The sequence below is a fragment of the Scyliorhinus torazame genome, chromosome 5 (genome assembly GCF_047496885.1).
Source record: "Scyliorhinus torazame isolate Kashiwa2021f chromosome 5, sScyTor2.1, whole genome shotgun sequence".
Classification (NCBI taxonomy): Eukaryota; Metazoa; Chordata; class Chondrichthyes; order Carcharhiniformes; family Scyliorhinidae; genus Scyliorhinus; species Scyliorhinus torazame.
In genome coordinates this window covers 234,470,364-234,487,939 of record NC_092711.1, presented here as the reverse complement: position 1 = coordinate 234,487,939, position 17,576 = coordinate 234,470,364, and the positions used below count along the sequence as shown (strand labels likewise).

Below are 17,576 nucleotides of genomic sequence, written 5' to 3'. Positions count from 1 at the left end.
TTGAAATTTTTTTTTAAATACTGTCTGTATGCAGATAATTTTAGCATTCACTAAAGTATAGAATAGTAGTTCGGGTTCCACAAATTATTTTCCATTTCTCTCATCCAATGACAACATCAAACTCTGGTCTGGCATGGTCAGATTCAGGTTGAAGGTCGTGCTCCAATTCTCAATATTAATTGTGCGTTTTCCATACTTCCTGAACTCATGTTCCTCAACACACTTTGTCACTTGGAGTTTTCATGATCATCAGTGCTGACATAATTGAACAGCCTGGCTGATAGGGAGAGCATAGGCTGAGGACTTTTGAGGATTGGGTTTGAGGCAGGAAGGCTGGCAAAATGGTATATAATGGTACACTGCCTGATGCCTTCCTGCCACGTTGTCATTTTTCCAGTTGGGAAAGGTGACAGACAAGCCACCTGCCCATGACACAACTGAGCTATCTGGAGTCCTCCTGCTGTTTTCATTGACATTTTGCCTGGAACAGGAGAAGGACCTCTTGCCAAGTGGTAGACTCACTGGACGATCTCCAAGCGAACTCTGCCTTGGAGGGCGGGTAACCCTTGTTTCTGGGCACTCTTTGGCCCATGAAGGGCTCAGCTGGCAGCCCTGGCCATTCCTAGCATTGGCAGCATCTGCTTCAGCATCCCACAAACCACCTCCCCCACCTGCTCCCCCCCACCCCCCCATCCCTACCCCCACCCCTCCGACCCTGATTCCAGCCCTGCCACAGGCACCCGCGCTGCCTCAGAAAAATTCCAGCCATCATGTCAGCCATCTCTCAATTAGAAGATTGTGAACTTAAGTCATGCTCCACAGTACATAACCTGAGCTGCCACTTCAGTGCAAATTTCATCATCTATGTACTGCTTATTGTAATCATATAAAAAAACCTGAAATATATGCTAAACAGTGATAGCGGCAAAGTGTGACATGATAGGTGGGATCGAGAAAATGCTCCAAGAATTAAAGATATGACACTGTGGAAGTGCTGTTGCATTTTTAATATGAGACATTAAATGGTTGGCCCTGTCTGCCCTCTCAGTGAATGCAAAAGGTTCTATGGTATTATTTGAAGATGATTAGTTAGTGGTCATTGTGTCCTGTCCAACACCCTGCAACTAAAATCTGTAGAACAGAGGTTCTGGTTCTGGTCATTTATTTCATGGTTGAATATTAAAATGTGCTGTGTGCTAATTGACTGTCATGTTTCTGGCATTATATGTAGCTGTGACCACACAGCATTGAATTGACTGTGAAGCACTTTGGATTGCCCTCCTGAAAGACGCTGCATAAATGTAAACTCTCTTGTTTTTTATCGGATCCAGGGCAACTAAATGTTTTGGCATCCTCCTTCTCACAGCTGGAGGAACTTAGCTACCTTTGATGTGGTGAGGGGCTGTCGACCATAACAAGTGTTTATAAACTTTGTGATCAGTGTCAAAGCAGGGTAATGGAGTTGCATTCAAGCATGAAGGGAAATATCAATGAACAATTCACCAAGCAGTTATCGCTGGAGTAATAAAACTGTCAATCACTGGCTAGTGCAATGTATTGCTGCGTGGAATTAATTGGAAGATCCGCATTGCAAAGGCTAACAAAGGATTTCAAGCCCTTTGAAGTGTATTGCTCTTTCGAGGAAGCCTCTGACAGTTGTAACAGCTGTTGCTTTGAACATTTCTGTCTGAGAAAGCAGATGTTGTTAGGAAAGGATAAGTGAAAACGCAGTGATATTTCAACCTAGTGCCTGGATTACTCTTCAGCTTTCAGGCAGTGGTCTCTGATAGGGGTCTCTGTTGGTAGTCTGATGGGGGGGCCTGGGGAGGGATCATATAGGGGTGACTGATGGGAGGGCTGGAGAGGCAGGATTTGCATTGTGGGGGAGGTGACCCTCCGATGGATTTTGGAGGCAGCTACTTTGCACACTTACCTCCTTGACACACCACGGGCTCCACTGCATCAGGGCTATGCTTGGAAGTACCATGCTGGATGAAAGGACTAGAGCATCATGGGGGCCTGGCGAACAGGGCTTCCAATGCATAAATCAAATTCAAATGGGTGAAAATGATCCATTTGCATCTTCCCACTGGTGCGGGGCGTGTCGCTCGCTGTCACCACTGGCGAGGGCATTAAGAGACCCTGGGCTAGTGTGCGGACAAATCCAACCCCCATGCCCCGGAGTCACAACATCAGTGAATTAAATAATCATGCTTATAAAAATACCCAAAGCCTTGGTTGTCCAACAATTACAGTCACCAGGTTTGTAAATTCAAACACATTTACTGTTTCTTTATAACAAGAACTATAATAAGCTTTGCAGTTAACCAATTGGATAACTATCATTTAAGAGCTGTCTTCCACTTTACCTGCCCCCAGCCTCTACCCACACACACACACACACACACAAACACAGACAGACAATCTGGGGTTGGGAGGGAGGATAATAAGGATGAAAGGCAAAAGATAAGGGTCTGGATTCCCCGCTGTCGGGATTCTCCATTGCATCAGGGGATTTCCATTTGGCGTGGGGCTTCCCACAACAGGAAACCCCATTGGCGGCCTGCCGAGATGGAGAATCTGTGGGCGCTCCACACCAGAAATCTGGTGCTGAGCGACGGAGAATCCTGCCCCTGAGCTTCGAATGCTGTTTGCTTTTTATAAGTTTTGCTTCAATCTTGGCCTTCAGTTCAAGGTTTTACTGCGGATTCATTCCGGTATTTGTGATTTCATAAATAAATACTCAGTCTCTCTGCAACAAACATAGTTCCTTGTCTTTGTCTACAGACTATGGTGATTTTCTTGCAGATTGAATCAGTCAGGTTTCCTGTGGTTTCAAGAATGCAGTACTCACAACTTTTCGCAGCTTTCTGGAGAGAGTTATGTTATTCACAGCAGCTTTCTGGAGAGAGTTATATTCGGCTCTTGCCTCTGCACTGCCAGAATCAAAACTGTTGGCAAATTGGAACCCTGGGATTCTGAAAAGCATTAAAGTGAAATAATATCCAATCACCACCTGTTACCAGGCAGTGCATAGCCTTTTGGGCCAATCCATTGGCCACCAGCCAATCAGTCAAACTCTTTGTCACTGATGCCAGCCAGTCTGCAGCTTCTGTTTAAACCAGCTCGACCTTCCGGAGTCTTAGTGCTTGAATTAGAGATGCAGGCTTCTTGCCTTAAAGGGGCAAGTCCATTAATCATCCATTGATCAAAAATAACAACAGAAAAAATAAAAGAAAATGGAAATAAGGGAATGAACAGGAAATAAACAGGGAAAACCCTTACACGGGACCAGAGCATTGGAATGGGATTGATGCCCAGCATCAATCCTGTTTTTAGCCCGATGCTTATTCTCCATCGACGCCGGAACACCGCTACCGGTGGTGGAGATTCCACGCCCAAATATTTTTTCCAGTTCCTCTTATCTCTCCTTTGGCTTCAGAACCTCATTATGTAACAATTTCCTCACATTCAATTTGTGTGTAAGTTGTGAATCACAATAGATGCCTTTCCTGTGGGTTCTGCTGATAATGCTTCAAACTATGAAAAGGTAAACAATGTGCTAAAAGTTCCACCATCTGCCGCCGGTAGCAGGGTTCTGGATGCAGCGGACAATCGGGTATTGTGAAGAAAACAGGGAACAATCTCTTTCTGATACTCTCTAATAATCTTTCTTGTCACAAGTTGGCTTACGTTAACACTGCAATTAAGTTACTATGAAAAGCCCCTCGTCGCCACATTCCAGCGCTTATTCGGGTACACAGAGGGAGAATTCAGAATGTCTAATTCACCCAACCTGCACGTCTTTGGGACTTATAGGAGGAAACCGGAGCACCCGGAGGAAACCCACACAGACACAGGGAGAACAAGCAGACTCGGCACAGACAGTGACCCAAGGCGGGAATCGAACCTGGGACCCTGGCGCTGTGAAGCAACAGTGCCAACTACTGTGCTACCTTGCCACCCCTCCGGCTCTGGCTCTCCAGTGGTGGGTTTGAGGTTCATATCTGCGCACCAGCAGGAGGATACAAATGGGTACTAATGACCTATCTGCATTCACTTAGTGGGCCGGGCACCATATTCTCTGGGCTCTGGTGATTGTCCGGGACTCTGGTCCAGGAATCATGTGGGCCGGGTTTACTCCAGGAATTTCCCAGCGTAGGCCTGACTTGGTGGACCTTGCGGACCTTGCGGTAGGCCAATGGGGTGACAACTTAAGGGAGTTGCCCCCAAAATCCATCCGAGAACCACCCTCCCCCACATGATACAAGACTGGCTCACCACATAAGACTCCCCCTCTGCCATTCCAGAGACCCTCTAAATAAAGAGACCCTTCCCAGAGACCACCTAAATAAAGAGAACCCCAGATATTCCTCAAGAGTGTGAAATATGTCAGGAAGTCATCCAGAAAAAAGGCCCCTGTCAGGAAGCTGGCCAAAAAGGAGAAATATATCAGGAAGCTCTCCACCCCCCACTCCCCCACCCCCAAGCACCAAGAAAAGAGATACCTGTGTGGAAGCTACAGAGCAGTCCAGATAGAGGCAGTGAAAAAACATTGCTGTTATAACACTCACCTGGGCTATGAACTGTTGGCTTAGACATAGAAAGCACCACATGCCCATTTCTGGAAAGAGAAATGCACTCAGATCCTTGAGCTGCAAGTCATTCATTCATTTCCTTTACTTGGCTGTGATTGACAGGTTCCACACACACATAGCTGTCAGCCTTGCTTCATTCATGCTCCTTCATGGTTGAATAACTCAAAAGTGCTCTAGCCACAATGTTTACAAACATCAATCACTTCAAAGAGAGTTAAGTGCGGGCAATTTCCAGCTGAGCACTTCAAAATCATTTAAGCGTGAAGGGGATGATTGGAATTCGCTTAACTCTCTTTGTATTGGTTGATGTTGTGCGCGTGGGCAGTGGCCAGCCACGGGACCTCATTATCGGACTGCCTGCTCAAAATGGTGGCTTGGGAATCCCTCGGAATCCTTGCCATGCGAGGATAGTGAATCCCAGCGGGAGCGTGAATCAGTTTCAATTCCCCTCTGGAGGGCAATATTTTCTCCCAAATGGAGGATGTCGCCCAATGTCTTTAAGTTATATGACATTGATCTCCTCTACAATATCTTGGCATTGCTTATCCCCAAATTACAACATGGCTCACTTCCATGCTGATATCATTGGACTCCTATGCCTCAAAGTGTCATAGTCCTCTTCCTTTTTGATTGTGTCATTCAAAATATCCCTGGCACAATATGGCTACTCAAAGAGCCAAGATATTGGCTCATGACTTGAAAAGGAAATGAGCCAGATACATCATGTTATGACATAGTAAATTAAATATCACCAACCAGGAGCATATCATCAAAGCGGTTTTTGCTTTTAGCTGTCATTGATCAGACATATCGGTGCAATGTTTATTCATTGAGATTAGGTCAAGAGCATCCCAGATTTGTAAGACAAATTTTTTTGTGACATAAGCCAATAGGGAACAGGAGTAATTCTTCACTGAAGTGTTCTTGGTAGCTCCACTTATATGCAAGTTGCTATTCCAGACCAGCAGTACGTTTTGACCTATTAAGTTGAACTAAGTAAATCCCACGTTGCAAAAATTTTGTCCAGAAGCTGAGACTATTTGAGACAAAATGAAAGTTTTGCAACCAGCAAAAATGTCTGACAGCTTGTAACTTGCGTTCAGATTCACTGCCGAGAGCAATTTGCCAAGTTATTAGCAGCTCCTGCTGACAGTGAGGTGTTCATCAAATGTGTGAAATTATTTTGCCTTGAGCAAATTTAATAACTCCTTGATGCCTTTTCCCTACACCTCGATGGAGTTTGCTATTGTCATTAATTTGTAAGTGTTTGAATGACTTTGCACTCAAAAATACAAACTCCTTAACTAGTTATTTGCTGATCTTTTAGTCAAGTCAATCAGCACGACCCATCGCACTGATTGCACAGTGTTCATTACAATTCACAACTCTTTAGACATTGAAGCAGTCACGTCCAAATGGAATAAAACCTGGAGAGCATTCAGGCTTGGCAGATAATCATTTGTTTATAATTTGTGCAACACTAGCGCCAGGCAACAAGCATCCCCCACCTAGAAGGACAAGGGGAGCAAACACAAGAGAACATCACTACCTGCAAGTTTCCTGAATTAGAAACAGGGAAAGATTATGGGCGAAATTCTCCCCAAACGGCGCGATGTCCGCCGACTGGCGCCCAAAACGGCGCCAATCAGACGGGCATCGCGCGGCCCCAAAGGTGCGGAATGCTCCGCATCTTTGGGGGCCGAGCCCCAACATTGAGGGGCTAGGCCGACGCCAGAGGGATTTCCGCCCCGCCAGCTGGTGGAAACGGCCTTTGTTGCCCCGCCAGCTGGCGCAGAAATGACATGTCGGGGCGGCGCATGCGCGGGAGCGTCAGCGGCCGCTGACAGTTTTCCGCACATGCGCAGTGGGGAGAGTCTCTTCCGCCTCCGCCATGGTGGATCGCGGGCCAGGCCACCGTGGAGGCACCCCTCGGAGTCAGATCGCCCCGCGCCCCCCCCAGGACCCCGGAGCCCGCCCACGCCGCCTTGTCCCGCCGGTAAATAGGTACTTTAATTTACGCCGGCGGGACGGGCAATTTATCGGCAGGACTTTGGCCCATCCGGGCCGGAGAATCCAGCGGGGGGGCCCACCAACCAGCGCGGCCCGATTCCCGCCCCCGCCGAATATCCGGTACCGGAGACTTCGGCAACCAGCGGGGGCGGGATTGACGGCGGCCAACGGCCATTCTCCGACCCGCTGGGGGGTCGTAAAATGACGCCCTATTAGTTTACTGTTGCCCCAGAAAAATCAGAGAATTACCTCCCTCTCACCACTGTGGCTGCACCTACACCTTATGGACTGCAGTGGTTCAAGGAAGTCTCTCAGTCCCACTTTCTCAAGGGCAATTTGAGATGTGCAATAAATGCTAGTCTTGTCAGTGATGCTCACATGCCATAAATGAATCTTTAAAAAATTACGTGCCAATTGCCAATCGATACGATGTGGCTAAATTTTGGTTCTACATTTGCCATGTTTTTCAATCTGTCAATCATTCATTTCTCTTCACAATTATATTGAGGGATGTCAGATTGTAATGAATATTGGAGAAGCAACTTCGCATCTACTACTTTTTAATCTTCTTTTGGACATGAACCAACGACAACATGTTCAATTATGTGGATGTCAGAAATTCTATGTTAATGCTACAAGCTCCGAGCATGAAATATCCCGGTTGATCAAATACAGTCTTCTTAGCCTTCAGTTCCCAGTGTTGAGTGCTGCGAAGAACAAAGTTGGAAATATGTGAGGATTATGTGCAGAAACAACTTGGGGCTTGACTTCTCACTTCCTGAGCTACTTAATAAACAACATTTTCTTCCATGTGTGGCTCAGGCTTCGACAATGAATTATTATGAATTGTTTATTTTAGAAAAATTTGAACAAGGTGAGCGATTGCATTTAGTTTATGGCTGAGGTTTGTCAATACTATTTGTAAAGATTATTGGATATTTATTTTTGTTGTTTTTTTTAAGTACGGCCATGCGCGGAGTCCTATTATTTTCAAAAGGATGTCAGTTTTTCAGGATCCCTGAGCAAGGGAGAAAAGCATATTATGTTGCTCAGAATATTCCTTTGAAATAAGCCATATCAAGAGAGTTTCCTTCAATGATTAAACCTTGCAACATGAGGGCAGCATGTCAATCAAGCAGGCTCTCTGCGAAATTCCAATGGGGCACAGATGACTAATATTTTAGATTTGCTTTGGAATTTTTACTTGTCATCAATAAATATATCTCAATACACAAAGCAACGTCCTCATTTTTAATCAATTAGATTCTATTGTTTGCAATGAGATCCTGGTACCTAGATAGGAGATATTTTAGAAATTAATTTAGCAATTGCTTTACTGTACATGGATATTGATGAATGATTTTAAAAGCCTTTATTCCTCTTTTCTCCAATCACCTACCTTTTGTCAAATGTCCATTCTCTGTTTCAAACATCAACTCTGGCAGTGCCTAACACAGCCTCAGATCTAGCTGTAAAAAAGGTTTACCCCTGCTCTTTGTCCTAAATCCCTTACATTTAATCTTAGATTCATATCCCCTTGTTCTAAGTGCTGGACGTAATGACCATGACATGACACTCCTGAGTGTTGAGTTCTCAGTGCTCTCACTGCCACATTGCCTCCAAAATGGCGTCCATGGTGCACACGTAGAGTTCTGGGTGCTGACCACAGTGGACACCATTTTCCTGAGGAAATTAGTACGAGAACAGGAAGCATCCACTGGAAGTTTACAGATGTTGTCACTCAGCATTTTGGTGCTAACCCTGCTATTCTGAGTATTTCTGTACTCCGAGTGGGTCCTATAAATCCTGTTGGCTTGCCGTAAAGCTGCAGAGCAGAGGAAATTCCTGGTTTGAGAACTCCCCTTCCACAGCTTCTGACTTAAGCGGCCGTGCTTGTGACAGGCGGGAGGTTTACACCAAGCAACAGGTCCCCCCCACCACCCACCCACTTCAAAAACCTGAAACAAAGGCTAAGGGCGTGATTCTCTGAAAACATTTCCAAGTGTGATAGTGAGCGGGAATTGCCATGAGCTTCCCGGCGATCGGCTCAGCGAAACCGCCAATGCAATTCAACATTAATTGATTCACTTTGCGAGGCTTCACGGGTTTCTCACCGCAAACAACGCCACGCCAGCTGATTCACGGGACCACGCTCGCCAGTTCCCCGCTAACAAGGTCAAGCAGCACTTAAGCTGCACTTGCTCTGCCAACCCCAGCCAGCTCGCAACAATAGCGCTGAAGAGACCAGCCCCAACATTTGGGGACTGGGCAGCAGTGCAGGAAGAAGGTCAATGACCTACACTGGGCAGCACGAGTGAGTACACACCAACGCCACCCATCCCCTGCAAGAGAGCATCCACCTCCAAACTCTCCAAGTGACCCCCCAGCCCTCCCTCGCCCTCCCTCCAACCCTGCCTTCACACCCCCTCTCCCACCATTGAACCACATGTGGCTAACGATGCCCTCTCCGCGTCTCCTCAGGAAAAGCTCTCCCGCAAGAGGAAGAGGGCCCAGATTGGTGGAGAAGTGCCGGACATAAAGCGGGTCCTGGAGAACGGGTCGGTCACCCATGTGGAGGCTGGTGGACGTTGTAGAGGTGAGGATCCACCCGGGGGACCTGTCAAATGTGAGTAGTGATTGCCTTACTGACTGACCCATCCCTCCCACTGACCACATGTCCATTCTCCTGCAGCTGGAATCAGCCTATCCCTGGTGGCCGCCTCTCTTGAATCCGAGGAGAACACCTCCGGGGTGAGCTCTGAGGCTGCCACCATAATAGTCGTGGCACAGCTGTCATCCCCACCCTCTACCAGCGCAGATACACACGCCTCGGTAGGAAATTATAAAAGTCAGGCTTCTGGGGCACAATTTGGTGAACATTACACTGCTGATGATGCAGGCGCCCCATGCGAGACAGAAGTCAGAGATCTGCCGGATCCCTGGACCCAGCTGGGTCCCAGCCTGTTGTTGACTCTGTGGAAGTGGGTTAACCGGAGTTGACGGAGATGATAGGAAATGACTGGGATGTTAAGAGGGTGATGTCAGTGTCACTCCAGCAGATGCATAGCCACTTGGAGGAGTCCCAGAGGCTACGGGCACAGGAGATGGCATCGGCAATGAGTGGCATCGAGGCCAACACAGCTAGGCTGGCGATCGCAGTGGAGAGCCTGCTGCATGACGTTGGCACCATGAGTGAAGGTGTTCATGGCATTGCACAATCGATGACGGCCATGGTTGAGAGTCTCGGCAGAATGTCCGACTCACTGGGGGATGTCACCCAGCACCAGGCCAACCTTGATGAGGTTCTGCGGGACATGTCTCGCTCTCAGATGGGCGTCATGATATGCACTCATGCACATAATGAGATACAGACAGGCACTGACAGACACCCAGTACAGCCAATCAACACACAGGACAGAACACAACCAATCACCTGGCAGAACACTAGAGGGGGGTTCCCATTATAAAACGCACGAGGCATTAGCACTCTGCCTCTTTCCACTGGTGACAACTGTAGTGATAGTCAGGGTGTATATATCAGTTAGCACCTTCTACACGTGGCTCAGAGTTAGTCTGGTCTAGTTAGTTATAACAAGCACGCTTCGATTAGTAGAGTGTCAAACCCACAGCGAGCTGTGTGCATTGCTTAACAAGTTCAATAAAGCGTATTGAACCAACATCACAGTTTGGAGTCTGCTTTCAAGTACAACTGCATCCAGTTGCAGTCCGTGTTACCCCAGGGTGAATAACACGACATGGTACCAGTAGTCTACTTTATCTACTTTATCGCAATAATAGTGGTTTACCTCGAGTGATTCCGTGACGACCAGCAAGTGCCTTCCAGCGGCATGGAGAAGATCCAGGCCCTTCCACAGCTACAGATCTCCGGCTATCTCGGCACCAACTGGCAGGTTTTCAAGCAAAGGTTCCTTCTCTACATTGAGGCCTCAGGCCTCAAAGATGCCAGAAAAATCGCGATGCTCCTATCAACTGCGGGGGACCAAGCCATCCAGATTTTCAACTCGCTTAGTTTTACCGACGGCGAGGACAAGACCAAATTCAAGACCGTTTTAGAGAAGTTCGACAGTCACTGTGTAGTTGAAACAAATGAGAGCTTTGAGCGCTATATCTTCCAGCAACGCCTTCAGGGTAAGGATGAACCTTTCCTATCCTTTCTAACTCATCTCCGTATATTAGCGCAGTCCTGCAATTATGGTGACACCGCTGATACCATCATCATGGATCAGATCGTGTTTGGGGTGCACTCCGATTCCTTGCGGGAGCAACTTCTCAAAATTAAGCACATGACCCTGCCAGTCGCAATCGAGACGTGTAAAGTGCATGAGCATGCGAGAAATCGGTACTCCTGTTTCAAATCGGCAGAATACAAAAAACTTGCCTCCCACGAGGAAGAGAGTGTACAGGCCATCGCTCGGATGCAGCGCCTTAGTATCGATGAAAGCGGCCATTTTGCGTGCTTTTCCCGGGGCCCCACACATGCGCAACACGAACGGGAGAACAAAGCGGCCAAAACCAAACTGCGCAGGTGCGAACATCGGCTGACCGCACTGCGCATGTGCGACCACGCACGGAGCGTAACGACGTCAACGTCATGATGTCCCCAAACTGCGGCACCGCCCACTTAAAGCAGCAATGCCCTGCAAAAGGCAGGCGATGTTTAAATTGCGGGAAGCCTGGACATTATGCAGCCTTGTGCAGGTCTGCACCACCAGTCAAGGGCCAGCAATCCCAATTCCAACGCAAGCGCGTTCGATGTGTACAGCAAGGTTGACTGGGTTCTGATCCTGGTAGCACTATGGATCCAGAGGACGACTGCCTGGAGTCCCCCTATCGTGTGGGCATCATCACTACATGTGAGTATGCCTCCTCACATTCAGCAAGACACCTATCTATCCTCAATGTGGATTCCGTGGATGAATGGCGTGCTGTCATACACGTAAATCAATGCAGCAGACAGTAAAGCTAGACACTGGTGCTTCTGCCAATCTCATTTCTCAAGTTGATTTTGACCGCATTAAAAAGCAATCCAAAATTCTTCCGCCAGCCTGCCAGCTCCTCGATTATAATGGCAATGCCATAACTGCACTTGGATCTTGTCATCTATTCGTCTCCAACAAGACCACCAATGCCACACTGCGGTTCGAAATCGTCAAGCCTGATAAGGCATCCCTGCTTGGTGCCCATGCAAGCAAACTACTCAACCTCGTACAGCGAGTCCATGCCATGTCTTCTTCCAATGTGGATCTTCAGGCTGACATTGATGACATCCTTGCTCAATACCCGGATGTGTGTGATGGAATGGGCACTCTGCCATACTGCTACAAGATCCTACTGAAACCTGATACCACGCCTGTAATCCATGCACCACGCCGGGTGCCGGCTCCTCTGAAGGAACGCTTAAAGGCACAGCTACAGGAGCTCCAAGACCAGGGCATCATATCCAAAGTGACGGAACCGACTGACTGGGTCAGCTCGATGGTCTGTGTGAAGAAGCCCTCAGGAGAGTTGCGGATATGCATAGATCCCAAAGATCTTAACCGGAAAATAATGCTGGAACACTACCCGATCGCGAAGCGTGAGGAACTGACCAGTGAGATGGCACATGCCAAATTCTTCACAAAGCTAGATGCACTGCGTGGTTTCTGGCAGATACAACTGGATGAGTCCAGCAGGAAGCTCTGCACGCTCAACACACCATTGGGCAGGTACTGTTATAACCGTCTGCCATTCGACATTGTCTCAGCCTCTGAAATCTTCCACAGGATAATGGAGCAGATGATGGAGGGCATAGGGGGTGTGCGTGTCTACATAGATGATGTAATCATATGGTCCACGACCCCCAATGAACACATATCTCGTCTCAAACAAGTCTTTCGATGTGTCCATGCAAACGGCCTCAAGCTGAACAAGGCCAAGTGCTCCTTTGGCATGTCATCCATCAAGTTCTTGGGTGACCAGATATCCCAGCAGGGTGTGCGACCAGATTCGGACAAGGTCAAGGCCATTAACGCCATGAAGACCCCGGGAGACAAAAAGGTGGTACTATGTTTCCTCGGAATGATGAACTTCTTGGGAAAATTTATCCCCAACATGGCCTCACACACCATGGCTCTCAGGCATCTGGTGAAGAAGTCCACTGCATTCCAGTGGCTATCCACACATCAAGCAGAGTGGCTCGAGCTCAAAGCAAAGCTCACCACTGAACATGGAACATAGAACATAGAACAGTACGGCACAGAACAGGCCCTTCGGCCCTCGATGTTGTGCCGAGCATTGTCCGAAACCAAGATCAAGCTATCCCAATCCCTGTCATTCTGGTGTGTTCCATGTGCCTACCCAATAACTGCTTGAAAGTTCCGAAAGTGTCCGACTCCACTATCACAGCAGGCAGTCCATTCCACACCCTAACCACTCTCTGAATAAAGAACCTACCTCGGACATCCCTCCTATATCTCCCACCCTGAACCTTATAGTTATGCCCCCTTGTAACAGCTACGTCCACCCGAGGAAATAGTCTCTGAACGTCCGCTCTATCTATCCCCCCTCATCATCTTATAAACCTCTATTAAGTCGCCTCTCATCCTCCTCCGCTCCAAAGAGAAAAGCCCTAGCTCCCTCAACCTTTCCTCATAAGACCTATCCTGCAAACCAGGCAGCATCCTGGTAAATCTCCTTTGCACCCTTTCCAATGCTAATGGTGGGTCAAAAGACTTCGTTCTATGCTGTAAAAACCTTCAGAGTTAAGTATCCAAGTTGGCAGTAACCACTTTAAGCCAACTGACAGTGAAAAAGAATTGCTCTCTAAACCACCCAAAGTGAATCTCATGAAATAGGGAGTTCCATTTGGGAATGAGTATGTTATTGCAGCACAAGCCAGGGCATACAATCTATTTACTCTGTCAACTCTAAATGCATATCTGGAATATAGAATACTGGTCATCATAAAAGGTACATACCAAAACATTACTCTGCCCCGTCTTGAATTACTCCCAATACCCTGTCCCTAGCCAACACCACCTTCTGCAAGTGCAACACCTGCCCTTTTACCTCCACCCTTGCTACCATCCATGCTGTTTACGACTTTCTCCAGGTGAAAAAGTGACACTTTTACTTCTTCCAGTTTAGTGTTCTACATTCGTTGATCACAATTTCTAAACATTGCAGAGGCCAAACAGATTGGGCGATTGCTTTACAGCGCACCTCCCTTCAATTCACAGCGTGACCCCAGAGCTTCCAGTCACTTGGCATTATACTTTTCACCCTGCTCCGTCAGCCTTTTACTCTGCACGCAACTCAACATTTCCTTAGATTGCCATCCTGCTGTGGTGGAGAGGCTCAAATGTTCCATTGACTGCAAGAGCAGTGCTGACGGAAATCTTAAGCTCCTTGCAGGATCACACATGATGGTCGGAGGGGAAGAACCAGCCATAGCACAATCCAAACTGAGACCTCAACGGCAGATCAGGATGAAGGCTGCAAAGAAGGAAGATCCCTGTCGTCGAAGTTCCCATGACACTGGAACTGGACCTACCCCTACCCTCTGTCAAGGACTGTGTGTTTGCTGATGTGCAACAGCATACCCACATTAAAAGATGTCCCGCACCAGGCATCTGCTAACAGGAAACTAGCATACCCACTTCACAGACCAACCCTGTGACAATTAATGCTCCAGTACTAGCGTTTTTTGATCCAGACAGGGAAACAAAAATATCCATGGACGCAAGCCAGGACGGCATTGGTGGGGTGCTCCTCCAGAGGGATGTCTCCTCGTCCTGGGCCCCAGTTGCTTATGTGTCAAGGGCCATAACTCCCATTGAACAGAGGTACGCCCAAATAGAAAAAGAGTGCCTGGGCCTCCTAACCGGCATTGTAAAGTTCCATGACTACGTCTCTGGTCTACCAACCTTCACAGTGGAGACTGACCACAGACCCTTGGTCCATATCATTCATAAAGACTTGAATGACATGACGCCCCAGCTTCAGCGCATTCTCCTTCGACTCCGAAGGTACAATTTTGAGTTAGTATACACACCAAGCAAGGAGATGACAATTGCGGATGCCCTGTCCCGCTCCATCACCTCGCCCTGTGAACAGGTTGATTTCATCTGCCAGATTGAGGCACAGGTGCAGGTGTGTGCCAGCAACCTCCCGGCCTCAGCTGAAAGAGTGATCAGCATTCGTGAAGAGACTGCCAAAGACCCTCTTCTGCTGCGTGAAATGCACCACCTTGCAAGTGGCTGGCAAAAAGGGCAATGCCCTCAGTTCTTTAATGTAAAGGACGGCCTGACAGTCGTCGAGGGGATCCTCCTCAAGCTAGATCGTATCGTTATTCCTCACAGTATGCAGAGCTTAGTGCTCAAACAAATCCATGAGGGACACCTAGGTGTCGAAAAGTGTAGGCGCAGGGCCCGGCAGGTTGTCTATTGGCCTGGAATCAGCCAGGGCATATCCAACATGGTCCTCAATTGTGCGACCTGCCAGCGTTTCCAGCCTGCTCAGCCCAAAGAAACACTCCAGCAACACGGGATAGTGACCTCTCCATGGTCCAAGGTGGGAATCACACTTTTTCACGCTCATGGGCGTGACTATGTGTTCATCATAGATTACTTTTCAAATTACCCGGAAGTTGTGAAGCTGTCAGACCTCACATCAAGGACAGCCATCAAAGCCTGCAAGGAGACATTTGCCAGGCATGGTATTCCACTCACTGTCATGAGTGACAATGGTCCCTGCTTCCACAGCCAAGAGTGGTCCAATTTTGCCAAGTTGTACCAATTCAACCACATCACCTCAAGCCCACACTACCCGCAGTCCAACGGGAAGGTTGAGAAAGGGGTCCATATAGTGAAGCAACTGCTCTGCAAGGCTGCAGACTCTGCTTCTGACTTCAGCCTTGCGCTGATGGCGTACAGGGCAACCCCTCTGTCCACCGGTATGTCTCCGGCTCAACTCCTCATGAATAGAGACCTGCGAAAGACTGTTCCGGCCATACACTTACCAGACCTGGATCACCTCCCAGTGCTGCAAAAGATGCAGCAACTCAGGAACCGGCAAAAGCTGACGTACGATGCTCATGCTACCGATTTGCCTGTGCTATCTCCAGAAGATGCTGTTCGGATCAAGCTACCTGATGGAGGCTGGTCAGCTCCAGCTGTTGTTGTTCGACATGCTGCTTTCTGGTCGTTTGTAGTTCGTATGGCTGATGGCTCCATTGTCAGGCGCAACAGAAGGGCACTGCGCAAACTTGCCTGCCCACCAGCAAATCTTACTTTTCCAGATATTATTATGCCTCCTCCGGACACCTCACACCACGAGGCCACCAATCTGGCAGCAATCCCGTCTGTCAAGGCGCCGTCGTCCCCACCTCCACCTCTCAGGCCGGTCGACAAGGATCCGAAGCAAGCCCCAAAGATTGGACTTATAGACATTTATCTTGTAAATTTTGTTCTGTATCTGCACGCTAGATACCTCTAATGTATATATTCATCCACTCGCCATTTAATGTAATAGTTATACATGTAAATACAGTCGCATATGCTCCAAGTAACCAACAATTTTTTTTTAAAAGGGGGGACGCCATGATATGCACTCATGCACATAATGTGATACAGACAGGCAGTGACAGACACCCAGTATAGCCAATCAACACACAGGACAGAACACAACCAATCACCAGGCAGAACACTAGAGGGTGGCCTCCCACTATAAAACACACGAGGCATCAGCACTCTGCCTCTTTCCACTGGTGACAACTGTAGTGACAGTCAGGGTGTATATATCAGTTAGCACCTTCTACACGTGGCTCAGAGCTAGTCTGGTCTAGTTAGCTATAGTAAGCACACTTAGATTAGTAGAGTGTCAAACCCACGGCGAACTGTGCGCACTGCTTAACAAGTTCAATAAAGCGTATTGAACCAACATCACAGTTGGAGTCTACTTTCAAGTACAACTGCATCCAGTTGCAGTCCGTCTTACCCCAGGGTGAATATCCCGACAGTGGGGATGGCCGAGGTGCTGTGGAGCTCGTCCCAGTCGCAGTTGGGCATGGCTGAGGCACTGCAGATCATGGCCGTCACTGAGGATGGGCATGGCTGAGGCACTGCAGATCATGGCCCAGTCACTGTGGAGTATCACTGAGGGTGTTGACACAATGATGCAGACCATGGAGTACCGCCAAAGCTGGCAGAGCGAGGCGATGCAGGGGCAACCGGGGCTCGATCCAGATTCCCCTCCATTTCAAGATAAATCCCTGGGCCCTATCGGTACCGATTAGGAGGTCGGGGTGCTGAGTGCCAGGCCGGACCCGACCCATGGAATGGTGAGTGGCCGCCAGCTCCCCCCGAGTTCTGTCCGTCTGATGAGGCTACATCTCGGGGTCAGCACATGGGACAGGGCGGCATGGCTGTGCATGTGCTGTTGACAAATGAGCCGGGGCCCTCCAGCCTCAGAGCCCCCATCGAAGGCCATGGGACGAGATAAGCAGCTGGCTGCTTCCACCTCTTTTGTGCATCCTGGGGAACACCAAGACATAGTTGTAGAGCTCGGAGGGCCAGGCTTATTGAGGATCACTGAGAGCACAGGTGGAGGTGAGGGGGGGTAGGTAGGGGGGAGGGAGGGAGGGGTGTTGGGGGCTGGAGGAGTTGGGGGACTGGCACCATCGGGAGTGGGGTGTTGTACAGCAGATTAAACATCTTTTTGCACATCCATTCCGATGTCTCTGTCACTTTCTTCTGCAATGTGGGCCGACCTCCAAACCCGTGTCCCATCTATCCAGTCAAGCCCCTCCCCGTGGCGCTCATCCAGCCTCTGGCGTGGACAAGTCCCCAGAGCTGTGTCCGATCCCTTGGGTGTTTGGATGTTGGCTGCTACTTGTCAGGTGTTGCCACCCGCAGTTTTCAAGCACAGTGCCCAGGCATCAAGGTGTGATTGGGATGCTAGGCAATAACT

The 17,576-nt window shown here is 48.5% G+C and overlaps 1 long non-coding RNA gene across 1 annotated transcript in view; it reads left to right on the top strand.

Annotated features, from left to right (window-relative positions):
- Positions 1-17,576, top strand: part of LOC140422753 (uncharacterized) — a 55,531-nt gene that overhangs the window by 26,253 nt on the left and 11,702 nt on the right. The window contains exon 2 of the long non-coding RNA XR_011947581.1: positions 9,090-9,234. This is a non-coding gene — a long non-coding RNA (uncharacterized lncRNA). The remainder of the gene's footprint in view (positions 1-9,089; positions 9,235-17,576) is intronic.